At 42.1% G+C, this 17703-nt stretch overlaps 1 long non-coding RNA gene across 1 annotated transcript; it reads right to left on the bottom strand.

Moving 5' to 3' along the window:
- Window positions 1-14057: 14057 nt before the first annotated feature.
- On the bottom strand, window positions 14058-17309 carry LOC119288846. Its single transcript, XR_005141303.1, has 3 exons — window positions 17075-17309; window positions 14409-14587; window positions 14058-14302 (listed from the first exon to the last, which is right to left on the bottom strand). It is a non-coding gene; the product is annotated as an uncharacterized LOC119288846 (long non-coding RNA).
- Between the last annotated feature and the right edge of the window lie 394 nt (window positions 17310-17703).

The following is a 17703-nucleotide window of genomic DNA, read 5'->3' on the forward strand; positions in this document are numbered from 1 at the left end:
ATCAAAGACTACTTTTACATGCCCTTTTGGTACTTTTGCTTATAGACGTATGCCTTTTGGTTTATGTAATGCACCTACTACCTTTCAAAGATGCATGATGGCTATATTCTCTGACTTTTGTGAAAAGATTTGTTAGGTTTTCATGGACGACTTTTCCGTCTATGGTTCCTCTTTTGATGATTGCTTGAGCAATCTTGATCGAGTTTTGCAGAGATGTGAAGAAACTAATCTTGTCTTGAATTGGGAAAAGTGCCACTTTATGGTTAATGAAGGTATTGTCTTGGGGCATAAAGTTTCTGAAAGAGGTATTGAAGTTGATAAAGCCAAGGTTGATGCTATTGAAAAGATGCCATGTCCTAAGGACATCAAAGGTATAAGAAGTTTCCTTGGTCACGACGGATTTTACAGGAGGTTCATTAAGGACTTCTCAAAAATTTCCAGGCCTCTGACTAATTTACTGCAAAAAGATATACCATTTGTCTTTGATGATGATTGTGTAGAAGCATTTGAAATACTTAAGAAAGCATTAGTCTCTGCACCTGTTGTTCAGCCACCTGATTGGAACTTACCCTTTGAAATTATGTGTGATGCTAGTGATTATGCTGTAGGTGCTGTTCTAGGGCAAAGAGTTGATAAGAAATTAAATGTTATTCATTATGCTAGTAAGACTCTAGAGAATGCTCAAAGAAATTATGCTACTAGTGAAAAAGAGATTTTAGCAGTTGTATTTGCTTGTGATAAGTTCAGATCTTATATTGTTGATTCTAAAGTAACTATTCAAACTGATCATGCTGCTATTAAATACCTTATGGAAAAGAAAGATGCTAAACCTAGACTTATTAGATGGGTTCTCTTGCTACAAGAATTTGATTTGCATATTGTTGATAGAAAGGGAGCTGAGAACCCCGTTGCAGACAACTTGTCTAGGTTAGAAAATATTCTTGATGACCCACTACCTATTAATGATAGCTTTCCTGATGAACAATTAAATGTTATAAGTACTTCTCGTAGTACTCCATGGTATGTTGATTATGCTAATTATATTGTTGCTAAGTTTATACCACCTAGCTTCACACACCAGCAAAAGAAAAAGTTTTTCTATGATTTAAGACATTACTTTTGGGATGACCCACATCTTTATAAAGAAGGAGTAGATGGTGTTATTAGACATTGTGTACCTGAGCATGAACAGGAACAGATTCTACGCAAGTGTCATTCCGAGGCTTATGGAGGACACCACGCTGGAGATAGAACTACACATAAGGTATTGCAATCTAGTTTTTATTGGCCTACTCTCTTCAAGGATGCCCGTAAGTTTGTCCTGTCTTGTGATGAATGTCAAAGAATTGGTAATATTAGTAGACGTCAAGAAATGCCTATGAATTATTCTCTTGTTATCCGTCACCTTGTCGGTGGGATTACCCACTTTCAATGGTGCGGTGGATAGTTTAAGCCCTTCAAGGAATTTAGTAAACATGCTTTCAACCTCGATCGTCACGGAGGTTTTCAATGTCTCCAAGGCCACATTGAACTCCTCACGAGAGACCGAGGTTTCCCCATCGCCCGTAGACGAGATTGGATTCACACCGGAGTGTTCCTCCACACCATCTACGGTATCAACCATACTCTTCGGACGGTAAAGTCCTTAATAAAGAGACGAGGCTCTGATACCAATTGAAAGGATCGATATGGTTGACTAGAGGGGGGGGGTGAATAGGCAACTAACATTTTTTAGCTTTTCTTTAACAATTTAAACTTTGCATCAAAGTAGGTTGTCTAGATATGCAACTAGGTGAGCAACCTATATGATGCAACAAGTATAGGAACACAAGCAAGCAAGTGATATGATACAAATAAGCTTGCACAAGTAAAGGCACGAGATAACCAATAGTGGAGACGGTGGAGATGAGGATGTGTTGCCGAAGTTCCTTCCCTTTGAGAGGAAGTACGTCTCCGTTGGAGCGGTGTGGAGGCACAATGCTCCCCAAGAAGCCACTAGGGCCACCGTATTCTCCTCACGCCCTCACACAATGTGAGATGCCGTGATTCCACTATTGGTGGCCTTGGAGGCGGCAATCGAACCTTTACAAACAAGGTTGGGGCAATCTCCACAACTCAATTGGAGGCTCCCAACGACACCACGAAGCTTCACCACAATGGAATATGGCTCCGCGGTGACCTCAACCGTCTAGGATGCTCAAACACCCAAGAGTAACAAGATCCGCAAGGGATTAGTGGGGGGATCAAATTTCTCTTGATGGAAGTGTGGATCGAGGCCTTCTCAACCACTCCCGAGCAAATCAACAAGTTTGATTGGCTAGGGAGTGAGATCGGGCGAAAATGGAGCTTAGAGCAACAATGGAGCTTATGGTTGGAAGAGATGAGTCAACGGGGAAGAAGGGGACCCCTTATATAGTGAGGGACAAAGATCCAACCGTTATCCACCTACCAACCCGCGGCCAGCGGTACTACCGCTCCAGGCCAGCGATACTACCACAGGGCCGCGCGGTACTACCACTTGCTGCCAAGCGGTACTACCGCACAGTCTTGCGGTACTACCGTACAGGCCCGTGGTACTGCCGCAACCCCATCAACAACAAGGTCAGATCTGAAACACAGGAGCTGAGGGCGGTACTTCCACGAGCGCGGTACTACCGCACCCCCATGTGGTACTACCGCAAGGCAGGACTCCCCTAGCCAGGGGGAAGGAAACATCCGTGCCTACTTCCGCAAATAAACGGAAGAAGCAAAAACCCGACACAGTAGTACCGCAGAGGGGCGGTACTACTGCATGACAACATAGCACGGTACTACTGCGGAGCGAAAGCGGTACTACCGTGGTAGGCGCGGATGTAAAAAATTACATCCACCCCTACTACCGCGAGGGAGCGGTACTAGCCTGGTGGGCAATGGTAGTGCATCTCCAGGGGAGCAGTACTACCGTGGGCACCTGCGGTACTACCGCACCGCAGCATGGTACTACCGCTGGTGCCTACGGTACTACCGCTCACTTGGGAGCAGTACTACCGCGAGCCAATGCAGCAGCCAGAAACAAGGCGACAAGAAAGCGGAGGATGCTCCAAGGGAAAGGAGGGGACAAGAAGGAGACATGTACGTGATGATTCCACCCAAACCTTTCCGACGTGGACCCCCTCTTAATAGTACGGCTTTCCTATGACTCAAATCCACCAAAAAGAAACGTAGAAAAGACGCCGTCTTCAACAGTCTTCGAGGGGCACCCAACCGTCTTGTGCCTAGCGATGAAATATCTGGGATACTCAAGGCACACGATTAGTCCGCAAACGCGTTGTCATCAATCACCAAAACACCTTAGGGATAAATATGCCCTTACAGATTACAATGTAAGCATAAACTATAGTTGCCATGTGAAATGAATTATAGTTGCCATGTGTATTGATCTGTAGTTGCCATGTGTAATGAACGGTAGTTGCCACGTGAAATGATATGTAGTTGCCATGTGAGACAAAATTGCATTTGCCATGTTAAATGAACTGCAGTTGCCATGTTAAATAAACTGCATTTGCCATGTTAAATGTTATGCAGTTGCCATGTTAAAATATCATGCAGTTGCCCTATGGAAACAAACAATCCAAAAAAATGTGGGGAAAAGGCTTTCCATGCCATCATTGATTTTCATACGTTTGCTATGTTGTGACCTACCTCAACAAAAGGAGCTAAAAGCATCATATAAGAGTTTAACGAGCACAAAAACATGCAGATTCTAGGAAGAAATAAAGCGTGCCAGCATGAACACAACTTACCAGGTTGACGAACATACGTTCAAGGTGTGTTCTCTAATGGGCATGTCCGATTCAGAACCTGAAGACTCGGACAAGGGAAGAAACTACTTTGTCAAGGCCTCGATAAACGAAGGCGAATACTACTGCCAATGCTGCAAATTCGAACAGGATGGGATTGTGTGTTGTCACATACTCAAAATAATGGACATGCACGTGGTCACGCGATTGCCCTGCCATTTCATACGACGATGATGGACTTGGGACGCTAACGATGCATTGGGGCCACAAACATCAAATGCAGTTCTAGCTGTGCATGATGACAGACCAGAGGCAACCATGGACGCCGTGAGGCACGTTGTCTTAACCAAGAACTATGCTGAGATAATAGATGAAGCATGCAAGAGTGATGAGACAACGAGGGTGGAAGAAAAACACAGTAAGGGCCTGAAAAGAGAGCTTGATGAGATCAAAAAGAGGAAGGCTGAAGAAGCCTTACACAGGTTCCCCCGCACCTCAAGTGTGTCTTCATCCACGGGTCCGTCCTGTAAAAACTCGGAGGTAGGGTCTGGAACAGCAAGCACGCAAACCCAGGTCAGGAACCCGCCCCGTTCCATCACAAAAGGGTGTTCAAAAGAGGTGAGATACAAATCGAGGTTGGAAATTCAAGCAAAGCACAAGAAAACAAAGAAAGGAATGAGCAATCCGTAAGCAGCTATGGAGGATTATAACTTAAGTCTTGGTGACAATTTTGTAAAGTAGATGGTCAAGATTTTAAAAATGTGAGAATGACTATTGGTGGACAATAGAATTTGATGAAACCGCCATGTATGCATGAATAAAAAATGCCACGTAGGTGCTACTAAATCTGCCATGCAGCTTCCATCGAATCTGCCATGTAATTGCTACTGAATCTGCCATCACGTAGATTTCCGTTTTTAGTCCATGCATTTTTGTTTCACGCATATTGTATTGTATACATACTCTAAACGAACTAGTTGAAACGATCACGTGCAAAAACACGAGAGAGAACAGTTGCTTATCAACTACCATGCTAACCGATACAGTTATCAATGCAAAAAACCCAAACAAAACGAAACGAATAGTTTCACTATCCGTGCCTAATCAACTATATTCGCCATGTTTCAGGCATCATAGACGCATTCAAACACCCAGTTGGTACTCACAATCACAAACACATAATAGTAGTGAACATAAACGTAGTTGTTGTCACACCTAAGCAGGTTCAGATCCACACATATATTACAAATATTCAATGGCACTCACACGACACCACTATATACTAGACTACGGGGGATGCATTCATAACATAGCACACAAACATAGTTTTAAAAGAACAAGGTGATACCTTACATTCCACAGCCACAGAATGTAAGGTAGGCATGCGGTATGGAGCATCACGTGATCACTTGTACTTCTTGTTGACGGTTTTGATAGCTCCCTCTATGAACTCTCGTGCGTTAGCTCACGTGTTGAAATCTTCATTCATCAACCAATTCCATGTGTATATTTTACGGAGCTCGACGACCATTGCAGCTGTGACCACAGGGACCCGTCGACCTTCCCACTTTGCAAGGTATTCCAACGTGTGAAAGCCGCAGTCATGCCTATAACGAAAAGAAACAGGTGAACTCATGCCAACAGAAAAAATGATAAACTTCGATGAAGAGGTGAAAAGGTTTAAAATTGATGTGGAGGACACATGAAAAAGATAGTAATTACCAGTTTCCTTGCTTCACAGTGTTGACATACTCGATTGAAAAATGACTGATCTGGACCTTTGAGTTTTCGTAGTGACGGTTCCATGTCTCTTTCATGTTGTTGATGAATAATTCAGCATGTGTAGTAAGGTCTGCGTCTTCTCCTAAACAGATTGCATCAAGCACCTCGAATCGTTGGTTCTTCATGTCAAGGCAAATCGCGTAGTGGTGACCACACTTGTCATCTGGGTTGTGTGGTGAAAGCTCCTGGAACATGGGGAACATGACCTGCAAGTAAAAAAAGAGGAAAGAAAAAATAGAGTTCACATCAAAACAGATTGATGTAGTTGGAAAAAATGATATGTAAAATTATTGCCAGATGCAGTAAGAGATATATGAATAACCAAGCATCAAGTGGTTAAAATGAACACATCAAAAATGTTTATTTGCCATGTGTAATTAAAAGAAGTTGCCATCCATGTATAAACAAAGTTGCCCAATATTTTAAGTGAAGTTGCCACATAAGTTGCATTAAATGGTCAAACTTATTTTACATGGCAGCTGTTGCCACATGAAACGTCTGTCATAAAACAGTATGTAAACCACATGTTAGGTACAACTACTGACAAAACATACCATGCAAAAAAAAGTACACCGAGAAGAAACACTCACATATTTCTTCAGTGTGAGCTTGAATTCACCATGTGCGGCAAAATGCTTCCTCAAAATTTTATGGTGGAAGTCACCATCCCATATTTTGCAGGTCACGCTGTATTGCATGATCGTCTTGTCGGGACAAATGTCCATATGCCTGTTGATGAAGTCAATCCCACACGCAACTACATTCTTCGACATTTTACCAAGTGGCCTCACAAACTCGGCAAGATCACCAGGTCGACATATGTCGCATCACATTCTATGATTTTGGTTCTGTCCAAACATGAGCTGTATGAAAATGATATAACATGAAAGAATCATGTCTACTAAAAAAATAAAAATAAACGTAAACAACGCATGGCTAGAAGAGCAAAGGAAAATATCGGAGAAAGCAAGTGAGGGGTTGTGTGGTGTGGACATTACGCTTTCAGCTCCTTCATGTGCTTGTTGTTCAACCTCGCATTTCCAAAATGCTTGACAATATCAAATAGATGGTTCTACTCCTTTGTGGCCTTAACATCGGGCTCAAAGTCATCCATTGGGGGTGTGTGAACTACCCTAGTCTGCCTCACAGATCCAGGGGTGGCACTTCTAACGGTATCCTCGGATACTGACTCAGCAGGCACATTAGAACTTGATTGCCCCTAACCCCGTGAGGACCTCCTCTTCAATGCTTCCTCCTCAATCCTACAGTAAGCTTCATCGAGTGACGGCGAAATCTCCTCAGGGGTGGCTGGAAGAATAAAACAACGGGTTAGGAAACTTGGAAACAACAAGTTATTGTGAAAAAAGTTCAGACTGTGAACTATAGGTCCTAATAAGAAAGTGTCTATGTAAAATTTCACTTGGTAGACAAAAATGTTTCGCAGATGGGAAGTGCACTATTGTTGCCATGTGGCAACAATTTCAGTTGCCATGTGGCAACAATTGCAGTTGGCATGTGCGTTGAACTGGAGTTGCCATGTGGCAACAACTCCAGTTGCCATGTGCATTGCAAATGTAGTTGCCATGTGGCAACAACTATAGTTTCCATGTGCATATCATGAGATTTGCCATCACCAGTAAGAAACCAAAAAGCTTGTGACAAAATCCAGACAAAAAAATGTAGAAACAAAATGATAAACACACAAAAAATGTACCTTGCACTATCGGCTCTGCAAACTTCACAGCCTTCCTGCCATCAGCCATTGGCTGCGCCATCATTGGGGCCGTGCCTACAGGGAAAGGAAAGGCAATAGGCACACGATCTTGCACCACTGGTTCATCTTGAGTGGGATCGATGCCAAGGCTAAAGCTCGATGGGGTAAAAGCCATTGGGTGCCTCTCCTGCCTACCAGCCGGATCGCGAAAAAGTTGCTTGGCAGAATCTAGAGGTGACAGATCAACAAACATTTCTGCCTTATCTGCTCCAGGATCATCAGGCTTATTAGTAGGGCGGGGCGTGCTGTCAGCGGTCTCAATCGCAACTTTCTTGCCCATATGCTTGTTTGGGCTATAGGGGACACCAATGTTGACTAGGAGCTTAGAAGTGCGCAAATTTAAGATGGTGTTCTCCACGGCGGTGAAATACACAGTCTGCTCTGAATGTTCACCTCCTTCAGTCATGCAAGGCTTGCCACCTACGTCAGTTGTATTCCGAACTTCCGTTTTCTCCATAACATTGCTTTTGGCAGAAGGTGGGAACGACACATAACCAGAGTCACCTCTGCTGCTCTTAGCTACATCTGGTGCATTGGATATCTGTGCAAGATGCTTGCAAGGGCTACGCCGCCTAGGTGGCAGACCAGCTCGCGCAACGGTCACCGTAGCAGCCTCTGGACCACCAGCAGCTAGAGCTGTTGTGCAATGAGTCTCACCTGTGGATGGCCTCTCATTCTGAAATGTATCGGCAGCCCCTTATTTTGTGGACACAGAAGTGCCACCAACCACATGCTTGGAATCCGCATCAGATGAGCGGGAATCTTCCTTGTTTAGGTTGATCTCTGGAGCGTCCACTTCAACACTTGCTGATCGGGTGGCATGGGTCACAACAGCATCCCTCATTACCACCAGAGTGGGCAATATCTCAGCAGTCCTGGCAGATACTGACTCGTCACTCCTAGATGTACGTATGCCTGTTGTTGTAGTCTGCACATCTGCAACCGACGGAGATGGTCGGACGCTTGCATCAGAGTTAGTGGGAACAGTGAACGGTGCTGCAGCAGTTTTGTCGACTGGCGGCTCATGAATATCTGAGTTGCCACTTGTCGACAACTTGGAGTGGATGCGCTCAAGTGGGTCTTTGGTAGTGCGTTTGGTCGAGCGTGTAGTAGTCTTCTTCACCCTGCTAAGAAGACACATGAAGAGTGCAAGAAGGTGAGCAAAATAATTGCCATGGTAGTCATCATAAAATGAAAATGTGTGATATGCCAGAGCTGCCATTTGAAAACAAGTTATGGATGAACACACATGAAATGCAAAGAGGTTGAAGTTAGTGGAAACCTACTAGTTGCCATATGAGTGGAAAATATTTGCCATGTGTTCTAGTTAGCAGTTGCCACAGAAGGAAGCAGGAGTTGCCATGCAGCAAATTTAGATCAGAAAAAACAGCAGTTGCCATGTGGGATAGATAGCAGTAACCATGTGGCAAGTTAGACAGCTGCCATGAGAAGCAGACAGTAGTTGCCACAGAAATAGATCAAGTAAAAGGTTGTATATGATTTACAATGCATCAACCAAAAAATAGCATTAGGACAAATAAAAAACAGGGAAAATCCACCTCTTCATTGTCTTCTTCGCGTCTTCCAGCACGACAGGATCCCCGGTGTTGGACGTCGATGTGTGAGGAGACGACCTAGTGGAAGTGGTAGCACCAGCAGTGGGAGCCCCCTTGTTCAATCGGGTAGAAACACAGGTTAGCGTGGGTGCTTGTTTCTTCTTAACTGATCGTCCACCAGCTGTAGCCTCACTGCACATAGAAAAAATGGCAAAAAGATACCAAGTGTGAGACACAAAAATCATGGCGCACTTAGCAAAAAATGAAAACAGGTTTGGGCTGTTAAAAAGGAAGGACAAGCAAAACGCAAAATAGACGTCGAACCTCCTCTTAGCAGCTACATGATCGGTCCTACACCTCTTTCCAGCAGAGCCTTGCCCAGCATCCTCTAGAGCCCTGCTCCTCTTTGAGAGCGACACCCTTGTGTCTCTCACAACCGTTCGATTAATGCCTTCCTCCGGTGGATGAACTTTTGGTGCAGCCTTATCGTTCTTACCACCTACACGAACTTCAACATGTTCATCATCGCCGGTTTCATGTTGCACATTCTCCATGTCATCGTCATCATCCTTGTCGAGACCAGCATCTCCACCTAGCTCATCTTACGTGTCAGGGAGTTCCTGAGAGCTATTGTAGTCATATCGGCCACAACAACTAGTTGGCCGATGCGTCCGTTCTCCAACAAATGATGTGAACTGCCTCACAACGTCGTCGCTGTCAGAACCATTAAGTGCCGTCCAACCCTCAACCAACTTCCCGAGCAAGCTGGTCATGCCAGAAGCAAACTGCCCGACTAGGTGCTCAACAGGTGCCCTCACCTGAGCAGAAAACAAAAATTAACAATAACGAAAACATATTAGAGTCACGTGCATAAGAAAAATAAGCCAGAACAACCGTAAAGAGATATCGAATGCAAGAAAATAGAAATTCAGAAAACAAATAACCATCCTTGATTACCTCAGTAGGACAAGATGGAGCTGAATGCACATCTATCCACTTGCCAAAGTTTTGTGGCCCACCAAACACACTGTAGTCTATAGCATGCTTTGCCATCACCTGAAAAACAATAAAAAACAACTAAGATGTCAAAAGAAAATAAGGAGCAGTGACTACAATTCATGTATTGCAAAAAAGGAAAACAAGGAGTTTCGACATGGAATGGCAGAGTTGCCGTATGGGGTCAAACATGGGTGCCATGTGTAGACAACCATGGTTGCCAAGGTATTTATCGCTTGTTAGCCATAAATGGTTATCGTATGGGGATTTTTTCATATTTTATGCAACATCGAAATTCAAGAATGTCGTGCAAGAAAAAAGGCAGAACTAACCTGCAGTTTCCCATATTTTGTATTAGATATCCTGTCTGCGGCAAGCACAGCCTTGACAGCATCATACGCCCATGCAGAGATGACAAACTTATGTGGAGGCGGCGGGCCTCCTATCTCAGTAAAGTCAACAGTTGACAAATCAAGATGATCGACGTACATGAGCTGGTATACACAATAAAAAGCAAGCTATGTTAGTTGCCATCATGCTATGTTGAAAGAAGCTTATGCAGTTTCCTTGAGTCACAAGTTGAAAAAGATGGGAAGAAAGATTTGCCATCTATCTATGTTAGTTGCCATCATGCTATGTTGGCAGTTGCCATCCTATTATGCTGGTAGTTGCCACCAGTTCAACATGGTAGTTTCCGTCCAGATTGTATAAAGAGAACGAATGTATGAAATGAACACGTTTTGTGTTGTATAAAAATGCTATTGCCTTGTAGGTAGCAACTACAGAAGCCATGGATCAAACAAAATTCACTTTCACATGTAAAAGTGTCACATAAAAAATGAAACAAAGGGTTGCCATGCACGATCTCCTACAGTTGCCATAAAAAGGGAAAATACAAAATTCAGTTAAAAGATCAGTCAAAAAATTTGGGTTGTCAGACTATGGCCAAACAGAGATACCAAAAATGCAAAACAATTTGGTTCACACTTATGAGCAGTGCAATGTTGATTTAGGAAAAGAATGAACCGTGATAAGACCATTTGCAAAAGAGTAGGGAAAATACCATTAGGTGCAAGCGACAGCCCTTCTGGTACATCTTGTTTGAGAATGCATCATGCAGGAAGTCTGCGATGGATCTACACCAATTCATGTTCTTAACATCTTTCAGCTTCACCTGCACAACACAATTTTAGGACAAAAAATATGCCGCATCAACAATCAAATAAAAACATCAAAAAACTGCCAGTGACTAGCTTCCAGGTGACATCAAAATCAAAAGATTGCAGGGGAAAAGAAGTAGACAGAAAGCATTCACCAGGATAGGGAAGCACTTGTTGCTTGGGCAAAGAGATGTGGTAGGCGCAAAGACAACTGATATCAAGTACATGAGCAGCTTCATCTTAAATACCTCGCCATGCGTTCTCATGCCCTCCAGCGAAGTGGCCAGCACAGTCGTATTAGGCATGGATGCCATTCCAGGAAACAAACGGGCGAACAAAGCTTCCTCAATCTCATTATCCTCCTCATACGACACTTTGATTTCTCCATGGGGCACACCCAAAGTGCAGAACACAGATTCCTCATTCAAAGGCAGTCTTCCAGGTCCTGGAATCACAAATTCCCTAGACACAGGCTCATATATCTCACCGAGCCAGTCGCATACAAGATTTACTAGATTCTTGCACCGAACATCCATCAGAGTCTGCATCCCCATCTCACCGGCAGCTCCTTCTGCTCATCAGTAAATCCCTCGGTCAATATAGTTAGGCGTTCTTGCGAAGCCCTGCTGCACTGACGTTTCTTCTTCTGCATAACACAAAAAGGATCATTTGTTGCCATGTTCAATGTAGTGAAAATTTAGTTCTAACAGAAGAACAAAGCCGAAATGTCAAATTAAAGCATAGGGGGAGAGTGACCTCATCGCCATCTTTTGTCCGACCGGTCGCACAATTCTGTGGTGGTAACTCCATGAAGTCATTATCATCATCTTGATGGTTACTGCGAGCCATTGTGCTACGGTAAGAACAAAAACACGTTAGGGAGAATGAAAACACAGCCGACGGATACAGAAAGAAATGAATGAAGTAACGATTCACTGGATATCATCGATGAACAAAAATGAAAACTACCATGGTTACCCCAAAGTTTAAGCATCTGAAAGGGCAGTAATTGCCATGTGCTGAACATGCACAAAAAGGCAGAAAAATAATCAAATGAGTTGCCATGTACAACATATAATGTGGCAACTCACACCCTGGCCTCATTAAAAACTGAGTTGCCATGTAATGCAATCAAATATGTTTAGATATCACAAATCAGCATGGCAAACGTAGTTGAGTGTATTGTATAGTCAAATTTCCATTACTCTGCATATGACATGGCAACTGGCAAAGGTGATTCACAAAATTAGTTGCCACTTAGAGGATATTTGTAGGCAAACAAATGCAATGAAAATTGCCATGACTGCCATTATCACACACTTAAATATGCAACTACCTAGGTATAGAAATCATACACAAAAATTACTCCCTGACTTGGATATCATAAACTGACATTATCCTATAGATAACATGGCAACTGACATAGTTGATTCAGAAAATTAGTTGCCATCAGTGATGATAGTTGTCGAAATTGCCATGACTGTCATTATCCTACATTTTGAAATGCACCTAACTAGATCTAGGGTTCATTCACGACAATCATACCCTGAATTCAACAACAAAAAATGCCCTAAAAACACGGATTGATGCCCATATCGTTCGAGGCAAACCAGAACTAATAGCTAGAAAATCGCTCGCGCAAGCACAGGCAAATATAGATGTGGTTGCCGACCAGGCGAGCCTCACCGGCATGACTGCCACTGCAACGACGACGAAACTGTGCAATGCCGCCCTAAATGGCAAACACACGACTCCACCGCCGACAGGGACACCAGAGCGCTGCGAATGCACCGAAATCTCGAGAAAACTCGAGGGGAAAGTGAACACGGAGGGAGGGGGAAGAATTCGTAGGGAGGAATGTGACCATGGAGGGAGCCTTACCTTCTCACCACGGCTGCTCCAACGACGACGCTTCGGCCCGGTGAACCCCAGCAACGGTCGCGAATGTCGTCGACTCTTCCGCCGCCGCCGCCTCGTCCTCTCGTCTTCTCCAATCGACTGGAACCACTATGGATGGTGGGTTGGGGAGAAATGAATGTGTGTGGGAGTAATGAACCACGGCGAGGGGGGGATGGCGAGTCGAGGGAGACGCCAACCGAAGTCGTGCGTGGCATGCAGACGCGACGACAGTTCCACTGCACGCCCCGACTCGCAAACCGCTGTTGTCCGAGGAAGAAACGGTGTGCGGGTAAACCAACTACACACCACACATAGGCTTTGTCCTACACGGCACATGAAATCTGCCATCTCGTGTCAAGATTCATGCAAAAACTAATCGACGGCGATAAACACGTGTGGGCGAGTTGGAGAAGTGCCACACGTGTGGGTGTTAGTGTTTCCGTTAAATAAACCCCCTTGTATTCTTTGTAACCGATAAAATGGAACTATAACTATTAAGTAGTAAGAAAACGAAGAAGTTGAAGTAACAACGGTTTGATAGCGTCCGCGGGGTTTGGCTTGCCGGTAGCGAATCAAATGGTAGTATTATTTTTGAGACTGTCTATTCTACATCCGGATGAAATACAATTCGCTCTCATCCATATTTTCCATCCAACCACAGGATGCCAACTGTCGCGTGTCCCCTGTTTGTCTTTTTCTATTTTCTTTTCTGCCCCAACTTTTAAATAGACTAACGGGTCCACATGCCGACTTTTCCAGCCCAGAACAAACAGAAAAAGGCAGCTAAAAAGCAAAACAAAGGGAGGAGGTTAAAGGACCAGGATGAGGTCGCCTACAAAAATACATTGACAAAGAAGAGGTAAAATTAAAATCATATTACGACCTAGAAAATGAGTGTAAAATCACTAAATAGATACTAATTTCTACAAAGCCCCACTAAGAATTACAGTGTAAGATGCAATGAAAAAGACACTGTAAAATCCACTAAAATGACACTGTAAATCCACTAAAATGACACTCCCAAACTTTACCAAAGTCAGTCAAAAAAGCAGCAGTAACAAAAAGGTGAAGAAGGGATAAATTGAGATACAAGGAACAAATGATCATTAACAAAAAAAGGACCCTTGATATAGAATCAAAAATCTGCTCAAAATACGTACTGCAGAGTTACAGGCATAAAGACATGACACTACAATCAAAATGAAAAAAACATACAGACCACTACTAAATCAAAAATACTGATATGCTCAGATTGCATGCTACTTTGTTCAGATTACATGCTACTAAAAAAAGAACTCAGCCACCATTTGTGCTAGGACCGCACACATGTTTAACCTCACCCGGCATTGCTTCTCCCTACACACAAATATTCAAAGAGACCCAGAATGTTAGTAAAAGAAACAAGAGGCTAAAAAGGAGAATAAGAAAATGTAACAAATGACAAGGAAAGTAAAGAACATACATCACGATAGAAACCAGTTACGAAAGACTTGTCACAACTGTTCATGGGGCTGCAAAACATGTCATTCGCATATCTGATCCTAAGATTTGGAATGTCTGCACTGGAGAAAAAGTTTGCCATCTGAGTTCTTGGTGTGAATATCTCCATATTACTTAAATGTGAAGACACCACATTCATGGCTGAAAAGATAAAAAGAACACAAATAAGAAAAATAAAGCTTTCATACAAATCTGTATAAAAATTAAACAAGAACATGAAAAGGCAGAAAAACTTAAATACCGATTATCTTGCTTAGGGACAGCTGGGTACAACACATGAAACTCTTCGAAGTTAATCATTTTCATGTTAGAAAGAAAATAAAGTACTATTGGTAGAATTAAAGTGCTTGTTACAATGAAGAAAATAAGACTAAATCATTAGAGCAAAGCAAATGGATTCTAGTACAAATGGTTCTCAGATTTACAAGTAAAACCACTAAGAATTACGGTGTAAAACCCACTAACAAAGCCAGTAAATAGTTAGAGTGTAAATCCAATGATAGTTACACAGTAAAAATGCAAAAAAAAAGTGTAAATCCAAAAATGAGAATTACACTGTAAATCCACTAAGATATTACAGTGTAAATAATTTGAGATTTACACTATCAAAACAAGATAATTATACTAGATCAAACAAGACAATTACAGTGTAAAATCATTTGAGAGTTACACTAAAAAATTACAGTGTAAACACTATGAGAATCACACTGTAATTACAGTGTGAAAATTTATAGTGTAAATACTATGAGAATTACACTGTAATCAAACAAGATAATTACAATGCAAAAAATCCACTACAAATACCGTGAGAGAAACACTAAAAGATATTACAGTGAAAATACTTTTAGAATTACACTGTAAATCCACTACGAGAATTACAGTGTAAATCCTTTGAAAATTACACTGTAAAATTCAATAAGATATTACAGTGCAAATACTTTGAGATTTACACTGTAGCAAAACAAGATAATTACACTGCATCAAACAAGACGATTACAGTGTAAAATCATTTGAGAGTTAGACTAAAAAATTACGGTGTAAATACTTTGAGAATTTCGCTGTATCAAAACAAGATAACTACAGTGCGAAAAATACTAAAAGATATTACAGTGAAAATACTTTGAGAATTACACTATAAATCTACTAAGAGAGTTACAATGTAAATCCTTTGAGAATTACACTGTAAAATACAGTAAGATATTACAGTGTAAATACTTTAAGATTTACACTGTATCAAAACAAGATAATTACACTACATCAAACAGATGATTACAGTGTAAAATCATTTGAGAGTTGCACTAACAAATTACAGTGTAAATACTTTGAGAATTACACTGTATAAAAACAAGATAATTACAGTGTGAAAAATCCACTACAAATACTGTGAGAGAAACACCAAAAGATATTACAATGAAAATACTTTGAGAATTACACTGTAAAATCCAATAAGATACAGTGCAAATTCTTTGAGAATTACACTGTAAAACAAAGATAATTACAGTGTAAAATACTTTGAGAATTACACTGTATCAAAACAAGATAATGACAGTGTAAAAAACCCACTAAAAATACTTTGAGTGTTACACTAAAAGATATTACAAAAAACCAGAGACAAAGGCTGCTTCTTAAGATGAGAGAGGATCACATTTACGCTGCAGCCACATAGATAAAAAAACTGCTTATTAAGTATTACTAGTGTTTCAAAAAATCATTGCAAACACACATCAATCCACACAAAAATGCAAAAAGGCGGCCAGGTAGATGCAAACCACACTTCAAACACCCATTGGCAAAGGTCCGAGCATGTAGACACAGGCTCATATCAGTCACCAACTTATTTCAGAGCCAACTCACCAATAAAACCACTAATAAGATAAAAAAAACACATTGCCATGGCACTAAGATTTACACAGTAAAACCATAAAAGAATTACAGTGTGACTACACTGGGATTTATGCTGTAAAAATACACTAGGAATCAACCGAAGATGCATTCCAAAATGCACTAAGAATTACATTGTAAATCTACTAACGAATTACACTGTAAAAATCATTTAAATACAGTCAAAAAACACTAGGGATTACACTGTAAACCAACTTACACATAACCGAATTTACAAAAGAAGATACAAAAGCACTCGAAAAATCACTGAAACTTACACATTACTGACGCTTAACTGGTAAAAATTTCAGTCTCAATCACTCTAAAATTGCTCAAAATTAACAGTACAACACACTAACAGAAACAACTGGCGTCATACACACATACAGTCCAAAACATCTAGGAGCTCATTCAAATCAGTTACATCCACGTATCTATGGGTTGTGCACATATAGGGGCACTGAACAACTGCAACCGCATTAGGGGAGCAGAAAATTAAACGTAGACATGGGCGGAAATTGACCCCTACAACTACATGGACCAGGCGTTGCTGCATCTACATCTACTGAGATGTTGCTCCCTCTCCATCAACAACCGAAAAATCTAGGAACCACCACAAAACAACCTAAAAAGCGCTGGATCCACCACCGCACATGGGAACAAAAACGTCACTACGCCAGATCTAGCAAAATCCTATAGAAATTGCATCGAAATGAAGACAGGGGGGAGGATATTGGCAAAACAAACCTCGTTGGGGGAAGAAGGGAGACACAGGGCTCGAAGAACACCACAGCAACAGGAGGAGCGGCGCGAAATTAACAGTAGCAGATGAGATACCGCCGCGAAATCACCATGTGTCGACTTCCCCTCTTCCTCGACGCGCTTGCAGGAGAAGCAACAGGGGTAGGGGAAGGACGCCAACCACAGGCTCGCTCTTCGGAGATCAGCGGCAGATCTAACCACTCAAATCGCCATGGCCTCTCCTCTCTGCCTCCAAGATCTCGCCGTTCAAAATAGGGAAGGGAAACAGACAAAGTCACCGCATGAGATAATAGGAAATTCAAAGAAAAAGAAAAACCCGCTAGTACACGGACCTGTTCGGGATTAACGGGTCTCCAGGGGCGTAGTTGCGGGCCCGGTAACAAAAAAACACCCGTGAGGCTAGAATCGAACGCGAATCTTGATGCAGGAAATAGACGGACAGAAAAACGGATAACCGTGAATTCTTTTCATCCGGATGAAAACCTCATTTCTCGGGGAAAGAAATCCTAAAATCAATTCGTTATACGTACATAATATCAATCTTTTTTTAAGCATCGGTACAGACACAAGCGCTTATATATACGCGCATACACTCACCCCTATAAACGCACACA

The sequence above is a fragment of the Triticum dicoccoides genome, chromosome 4A (assembly GCF_002162155.2).
Source record: "Triticum dicoccoides isolate Atlit2015 ecotype Zavitan chromosome 4A, WEW_v2.0, whole genome shotgun sequence".
Taxonomy (NCBI): domain Eukaryota; kingdom Viridiplantae; phylum Streptophyta; class Magnoliopsida; order Poales; family Poaceae; genus Triticum; species Triticum dicoccoides.